The sequence below is a fragment of the Phalaenopsis equestris genome, unplaced genomic scaffold (genome assembly GCF_001263595.1).
Source record: "Phalaenopsis equestris unplaced genomic scaffold, ASM126359v1 Scaffold000276, whole genome shotgun sequence".
NCBI lineage: Eukaryota > Viridiplantae > Streptophyta > Magnoliopsida > Asparagales > Orchidaceae > Phalaenopsis > Phalaenopsis equestris.
Genome location: NW_018164718.1, coordinates 707,738 through 716,931, shown reverse-complemented (window position 1 = coordinate 716,931; position 9,194 = coordinate 707,738).

Genomic DNA, 9,194 nt, shown 5'->3' with positions numbered 1-9,194 from the left:
GGATGTGTAGTCAAGTGTGGAGGTGGGGATCAGGGCAGCGGTGTGGGTGAGTGTGGGGACGGGGGTAGTGGTAGGGGTGTGGGAGGGTGCGTAGGCGGGGGCGAAGATGGGGGTTAGGGTGGAGTCGAAGGTGAGTGTGGGGGCGGTAATGACGGGGGTGGGAGTGGGTGTCAAAGCTGGGTGGCCTCTTCTGACATTCTTCTTCGTCAAATATGCCTGTGATACATACCCCCACCCCAGTGATCGTCCCTGCCTCCAGTTGACATCTGCAAGAAGGAAAATAATTTTTATTATTTGATGCAGATAACAAATATTATGTAATAAAATAAAAGAAGAACAATATGTAATAAACATAAAACACATAAGTATGCAGTAGACAGGTAGATGAAACTATAATGTGTAAGGTAAAACTACTAAAATTGAAAACACAAAACTACACAATACATTGAAATATGAAATTCAACAAAATGTATAATAAACTTACTAATCTTACTCAGCATCATTTGAAGAGTGGTTGAGGATGTAGCATGATCTCTTCTGCAAACGCATCGTCGGAGTCATACTGATCACCGAGATTATTTTCTTTGTATTCACCACTAACAACCTCTAAATTGAGCTCTTCATCGATTGCAATAAGTGGAAAATAGAAACCTTTCGTTTCAGTTTTTTGATGGGTGGGTTCAATGTTATTTTGAATGTTAATGATGGCTCTTGGTTTAATTGAAATAACAACAACCCAAATCAACGTTATCTTATGCTCTAAATGGATATCGAAGATAGTAAACCTGTTTTGCCTGACGGGCTAGAATGAAACATATCTTATGTTCACTTTTACTTATGTGATATTAAATGGTTGGTTTACCCTTGTTCCACAATCAGGAATATGATCAAACTAAGTATAGTTGAATAAGAATACACTTCCTCCAATAAAGCCTGGATAAGATAGTTCAAAAATTTCTTCCAGAATACCATGATAATCTATCTTGTTGTCCAACTTATCATTTGTTTTAACACAAAGACCAGAATAAATTTTTTTTTCCATTGGATCATAATCTTGTATGAAACATGTACACATTTACATCATAAATTTGCCAAATTTTCATGATGTGCATAGATCCCTAAGCAAGATCTATCAACCGTTGATCTATCACTCCATTTGTCCAATCACGAATCTATTAATATGAATATAAGAAATTTTGATGAAAAGCCTACTATCAAATGTGGAATGAATTTGTAATTTCTTAACTCACATGTGTTGTAAACCACTGAGAGAAGTTATTCTCGATCTCCTTATTCGTGTCATCATCTTCAACTAAATTTAACGAATCCATGATAGATTGTTCACACATTGAAATAGATAATCATGACACTTTTCAGATAAATGAGTTAAAAATTATAATGAAAAATGCCTTAATAGAGGGTTTACTTCATCGTAATTAATAAAAACATAAAGTGTCACTGCTCGAAGTTCCTGATCATAAAGGTAACGTGATGTGCACCCTCCTGATGCTTCACCTATCTGCTGGAAAACAGAAACAATCAATGATGACTCCAAACCCAATGACTCATTTGTAGATTATTCTTCCGCAAAATAATGGGAATAGAATGTTGTTGTCTCTTGCAGTAAATATGTTTCACATATCAATCTTCTGGTCGGGCCTTATTCTTCACAGTTCTCTTTAGCTTATTCAAAAATCTAAAAAACAAATGTTCTCTATACAGATTACCAATATTCTTTATAAATGAGTGAGTAACTGTCTAGTCCCAGTGTAATTTTCTCTCAAACAAATACATATAACGATATTGCACTCGACCTCCAATTAATGCCTCATGGGATAAATGTACAGGGAGATGGTCTATTTAATTGAGGAATCTAGGCAGAAATATTCTCTCAAGCTTGCAAAGTGTTACAAAAATGTTGGCTTCTAGCTAGCGTATGTCGTCGAGCTTTAAACGAGCTACACTAGTTCCTTGAAGAACACATTGATTTCAAATAATGGATTAAGTACTTCTCTCGGGAAATAACCAAATGTGATTAGCATCAAATTTTGTAAGAAAAAAATATGACAGCATGACTTTTCATTCCAAAAACTTTTCCAACACTCACATCAACTTGTTATGGATTAGCACTCACATCAACTTGTAATATAGTCAGAGATGCTCAGTAGTATTAACTTGTATTGGATAAAGTCAAATTAATGTTAACAAAGTTTCTGCTTAACGGACATAGCTTATTTTGAAAGATATCGAATTGAGTCCCCCTAGAACTAATTAAGCCCAAAATGAGGTGTCATAAATTCTTTGTATTTCTTTAATTTGGGGTTCAGTTGAGATGAATCATAATTTTTTTTTAAAATATGATTTCAGCCATATGCATGAATAATATTTAATAACTTATTTATTATTATTTTTTAATTTATTTTCTCATAATAGAGGTGTTGAAGACACAAGCCTATAATGTATCAAATATTTTGGAGGTCAGCTTCTTGGTTAGTTTTAGAAAGAACTTTAGTCAGATGAGGGGGTGTTGAGAGAACACATTATAGTTGGACATCTCTAATCACTGATTGATCTTATTTTTAAACTAAAAATATGTCATGAGTTTCCTTTTGAAGTGCATTGAAAGTTTCCTTTATGCCAGAAATTGGCTATCACAAACTTGATATCTAAATAGAGAGTGAGACTACTACCCCACCACAATCGTGCCTAGGACATTGAACTAAATGACCATTCAAGATAGTTGTGAATGTTGCCCCCCAGCTTGTAATTAGATTCTTGTAGACTTGATACCTACATGAAATTTGGGAAGGTCATCCCACCACAATCATTTCAAGACATTAATGTAAATGAACTTTCGAGACGTAGTGAAAATTGCCCTCCTCATCAAAGAATGCTTCGAAAATCATCTTTCAGTGAGTGTCTCTGATGCACGGAAACTTGAGATTAAATTAATAATAAATATGCAATGTAACCCCAAATAATAATGTAACTTTAATGAAAATAATTTATCTTTAAAACCTCTTTTTAACTCTCAATTCCCTTTTAATAACACAAGTATATGTATCGTTATATGTATCGTTCAAGTAATACAGTGCTCTAATAGAGTCCTAGATATCGATTCCACAGGGAAGCTGGAAATATATATAAGCTAGTTATTTATATTCTGTTTTTAAATTAAAATAGAAATAAAAACAAATTAAGTACGAAGTTTGAAGTTAAACTACTCAAATGAAATACTACTAAATATGTAGATGTACTACTACAACAATTAAGTTAAATTAGATGCTAAACTTTCAAAAGTAAAATTGTTGAAATAAATAAAGGTTTTTGTTGACGAAAAGTTCAAGTATGAGAAAACATCTTTCCCCTTTATAATAAAAATATGGCTTGTGAAGGAATTGAAATTATTTGAAAAATATATTTAAAAACTATTTTATACCAAATAAAAGCAATCCTATTCTCTACCCTCCTTCGAGCGCTATAAATATTATTGACTAATCCAGAGTTTGGTCCTTAATTTCGTGGTTAGGCTGGGAGGATACCGGCTGTCACTCCAAAGCTCCCCCACTACTCCCTCACCTGAGGGCTAATATACTCGCATTAGTTTCCAATCAACTGAACTAAATTGATTATTCTAATATTTCACCTTAAAATCTTCCAATTCTACATCCAACAAAGTATATTTCTTTATTTATGTGCACTCAATCTCATGGATGACATACTCTCCCATAAAATCAAATGTGATTCTCCCTTTGTTGTAGAAATCATATCCTATTTTCAGAACATATGTTTCTAAACACATTTTAACAATTCAATTGGCCAGATCGAAAAGTAAATGAAGATCGGAGTTCAAATCATCACAAATTATTGACATTTAAAACCATAGAAAATGAAATCAATTTTTCACAAAACCATTTCTTCAAAGTAAAGAGAAGGATAAAGAAGACTACTCAGAATTCATGAGAAGGATACGATAGAACACGACCTTCATATAAAAAAATAAGTTTACAAACAAAAGAAATGAAAAATACAATTTATCTCACAATCATTCCCAAGCAAATCTCTATAAGTTCTATCCAAGTATTTCTCTCTTTACAAGCACTCTCAATTCTCTCTTAGAAGTATAATGAAAAAGATATCTCTCACTTTTCCTCTCCTCTTACAACCCTAGAAGACAATCTCTAAGCCTTTGACTTTCTCTCTCTATCTCTCCCTCTTGTTTCTCACACCACCTGGCTTTTGTCGCCCCCCTTTAAAAGTTCTTTTTCCCCATCTATTTTTGGGCTACCTCCTTTGGAAAGAGTTTCAATTTCCCTCCAAAATTTAAAAGTCAAAACTTTGAATTCAAAAGATGTGCCTCTTTGATCCAAGAGTCAAATCCCTTCAAATCAGAACCTTCCAAAGTGTCTAGATGCATTGAATCACTCCATGGGGTGTTTAGAACAAGTCTCCCTTTGAAAATTCATGCAAAATGTATCTCGAACCGTCTTAATTTGAAAAATTTGCACCTGGCGCATCATGCGCCGATTTAACGCATCATGCGCCGATCTAACGCATCTTGCGCCGCGCTCTGGATTTTGGCGCATCATGCGTTAAACCCAAAATTAGTTGTTTTTGCTCCAAATGCCTAAAAATGGTATACCTGCAACAAAAACAAAAAAATACATTTCTTTAAAGTGCAATATCACAAAAAATAGACATAAAAATGGTACTTAAAATAATATATTATTTTTGTGTATCGGTCTCGTACTTCAAAAAATCCTTGAGGGGGTAAAATGAGTCTTTGATATTCATTTGATTTGTTATGAATTGCTCGATAAATAATTTAGCATGCTTATCAAAGGGTTGTCTTTTAAGATTAGCAGGAAAAACTTGATGAAGGTGCACTTCAAAAGCTCGTTGTGATTGTATGAAGGTTCCACAATAATCATTGTGTTAATATGAGTCCAACACCTCATCATAATAATCAATTCTTGGGAGCTTAAACTCTATTTGAATAAGGTTTTGAAGGATGATCTCAACCAATGAAGATGATACTTGAGAATGGTGCCTAGTTGAGGAATGACTTCTATCCCTTAAAAAGGAATTATCATTGTACTAGATATTGTAACTCATCACTATATACATGAGATCAAGCTAAATTCTCTACACGTGCATGAGGTTTGATGCTAATATTTGCTACATAGGATGGATGTGTAGAGCTAAAAGTATCCAAGAGGTCAGTTTCCTGAGGAGAAATTTTAGTGTATGGAGGAGATGCTAACTGTGTAACTGTAATTGGTGGATTTTATTGTAGTTGTGTCCCTCGAGTATACGCTTTCTTTGACTTTTGGGCCTCTTTTAAAATTCACAGAATCTCATTTTGAGACTCTTTCATTCATTGTACAAGCTGTTTAAGAGGTGCAAAGATAGCTCTTTGAATAGTGGTTCATGTGTATTATTAGGAAACAAAGCAAAAGATTAGCATCTCAGACTTTGATAGCATGTCTTGGAATGATGAGTATGAAAGCAAAAGCTCATATACTATATTTGTTTGCCATTAAAAAATGTAAAATTCTATAAGAAAAACACCATTTCACACATATAGTGCCAAACTATTATGTCGGAACATTCATGATGTTGGAGTGATAATTTAATATCTTAGTATTGTATGAAGATCGAGCACGTACACATATAAATGAAATATAACAGGAGGAGGCACTATGATTTTTTACGTGAAAAAACAATGGAAATGAAAAAAAAAACAATGAGGCTTAGTCCAATCGAAGTAATCCAATATGTAAGCACATTAGTTCACTCTTCTTCTAAAGTAAGGAAGATGATATTACAAAGTTGATAATTAAAAATGTAGAATAATAGTTAAACTTTCATAGACGTAATTAGGCTACATTGATTGTAATTCTTTGTGATAATAGTGATAGCTGGTCCCAAAGGTTGTAGTTGATTGCTACAAAGATAGTAATACCAATAAATGTTGTGGATGGATGCAGCAATAGCATTAGCTTATCATAGAAGCCATGGTTGAAAGTTGTAGTAGTAGCTAGCCACATAGGTCATTGTTGGTGGCTTCTGAAGCTGTAAGAAAGTCATAGTGGGATGCAATAACAATAATGGTTGGCCACGTAAGTTGTAGTAGGCAGCTACAGTAGTAACTATCCACCTAAACCAAAGTGGGTAGTTGTAAGAAAGTCAATTGGCTACGAAGACAATAGTAGAAGTTTGTGATGACTGCAGTTGGTCGCTTATTTCATAGCGGGGAGTTGCAATAGCATCAGTTGGCCATAAAGATTGTAGTGGAGGGCTGTAATAGTGTCAGTTAGCCTGAAAGTATGTAGTTGTAATGTAGGAGCAAGCCACCAAGGTCATAGTTAGTTACATGGATCGTAGTAGGAAGTTACATTAATAACTTGCCATATTGGCCATAATAGGTTGTTGCAACATCATCAATTAGCCACAAATGCCATAATGAGTGATACACTTATTAGTGGTTGTAACCCTTTTTCCTGGGTTTATTATTACATCAGAGACACCACTTGTTGATAAACACATAAAAAGAAGATTTCAAGTGCATGTAGAAAGTCAATGTATTATAAGTAATGCAATTGTCAGTAGTTTCATTTGGATTTATCACTTAATCTTCAATACGACTTTATTTTTTATCCCGTATTTAGGAAACGTCATTACACTATATTAAAGGTGTGTTGTTATACAGCATTCAAGGTACGTCGTTACTCTGCAGGGTATGTTAATGGCGACAAGCAGAGGCGGCCAATAGTGGTCAACGTCGGTCATGGGGACAGTGGTTGACGGTGGGGTAGTTACGAATGTGGGAAGTGATCGTCGGGTCTTTAGTCTAGAACAAGTCTGAAAATTAGCACCTCCTCCAAGCCCAAATCACCCTTCATAAGGGGTATGATAATCTATTTATAGATTTTGGGAGTGACATCTTTCATAAATCTATGGATCACTCCATTGAATAACCCAGAGTGATTCCCTTGATTGGATGATATTTTTTGGACGTTTAAGTCTCTTAATGACCTCAAAATTAATTGATCTTGAACACTTCAAATTTGTCTCATTGAGACACTTAATTTAACTATAAACATATCAAATTTGGAGTTTGTTTGACCTTCCAACTAATCACTCAAAGCGTCTAGAAATGATTTGACAGCTTGATTCAGACTTAGCTAGACTTAGATTGGATCATCTTTAGTATCATTGGGTTCATCTCATCGAGCCTGCCAGTTCAACCATAAATTTGCTAACATTAAGTTTCTAAATAATTTTTAATTTGAATTTAAACATTTTTAATCTCAAAAGTACCTCGCATACGTTCGAGCTTTTTCAACTTGTCATATGAGTCATAACCTTTTGTCATGAAAATAAAAATAAAAAAAACAAAATGGTGCATGTAAGAATCGTTTTCAATCCTTTGTTTTTCTTCTCTCAAGTGATGTCCAGCCGACGCCACCAAAACGCAGAGCCCCCGTGAATCAGTCGGTAATCTGTATCCATCTATTTTAACTACTCTTACTTCTCGCCAAAATCTATTAAATAATGCTGTTGATGTGATCACATGAAGAAGGTTGGTTAAGAGATGGAGACAGAGAGTATTTAATATGAGAAAAAAAATTAATTGCTGCTTTTAGTTTAATATTTGTATTATATGTAAATATCTTCATTAGTATGCCAAATCCAAAAAATTACGTCATAAGTGGTGTTTTATGTTATACATTTTTATTTAAATAACTTTATAAGCTTTTTTTCTCTTCATAATTATTGTAAATATCTTTGTTAGTGTTCTAAATTGTTGTTAAAAATGTTTATTATTGATACACCGCCAACAAATCTTTATCATCAGGCATGAATCTAGAGGCATGACATGGATCTCGAGACGATATTTTAAGCAGAAATATTCAAATCTTGATAAAAAGTCATCCAGAGCTTCAATTTCAACAAACTTATAGTAACACTCACTGACTTGATCAGGCGGACCTAATGATATGAAACTAGCCCAATCCGAGTCAAATCAAGCCCAGATCAAGTCATTGAACCACACTTAGATGATTTCCGGATACATTTGGAAGATCAAATTGTTGTCGAATATGACGAGTTTATACTTGAATCGAGCGGCTTGAGAAGATGAATCCAACGAGCCTAAGATCACTTAATTCTGACTTCATTAAGGCACTCAAATATTCAGTAAATGTCGTATGATCAAGGGAAGCTCTCCGGATCGTCCGATCAAAATGATTCATATTCCTGCATTAATTGCACCCAGAATACTATAAATAGAGCTTCATCCCTCTCATGAGGGGGGGCGGGAGGTCTGGAGAGAGAGTCTGAGAGCTTGAGAAGAAGTTGTAGTTCAACATCACCGCTGATCGCCGGTGTACCGCCTTGTATCGTGCTCGTCTGCCGTCGACCATCGCTGATCTTCGTCGACCACCGCTGACTAGACGTCGTCAGTCGGAGATATAACTTGGAAAGCTATTGATCCTTTCCCGTTTGTGGGACAAGGGTCTATGTAATCATCAATCAATAGTGGATTTTCGCAATTGGGCATACCCATAACTGGGGCATACCCCGTGGTTTTTCCCTTTACGGGCTTTTCACGTAAAAATTTTTGGAATAGTCGCTGTTTTTTTTTTCATCTGAGTGTGTGCAGAATTCTCGTAATTTAAAAGAAATTTAGCTGATCGACGTGGATTTTGCTGAGCTTCTTCTGGAATTTATATTTAAATTTAAAAGAAAATTAGCTATAAAATACTAAATTAATATTTCACAGTATGAAGGACTTAAATTTGACGCGCCATTAAATTAATTTTTTTGGATGAGTTGATTTAAAGTGGAATACTCAATTACTTGAGTGTTTGATTTTCTATCTCAATTTGTATTTTTTGAAATGAATTATTTTTTGGTCCAAAACTACATAAATACAGACACAAAGATAGAGATATGATATGGATATTAAAAATGTCTATTATTAAAAAGATAGGATAGAGACAAATATCAGACACCTAACATAATAAAAATTATTAACAAATACATAATAATTTAAATAAATAAAATGTTAAGAATAATGTAAAAAATAAGAAATTTAATAATATTAACTTTCAAAAACTAAAAACTCATTTCACATCACTTTTGTTTATTATTTTAGTTGATTATATATATATATATATATATATATA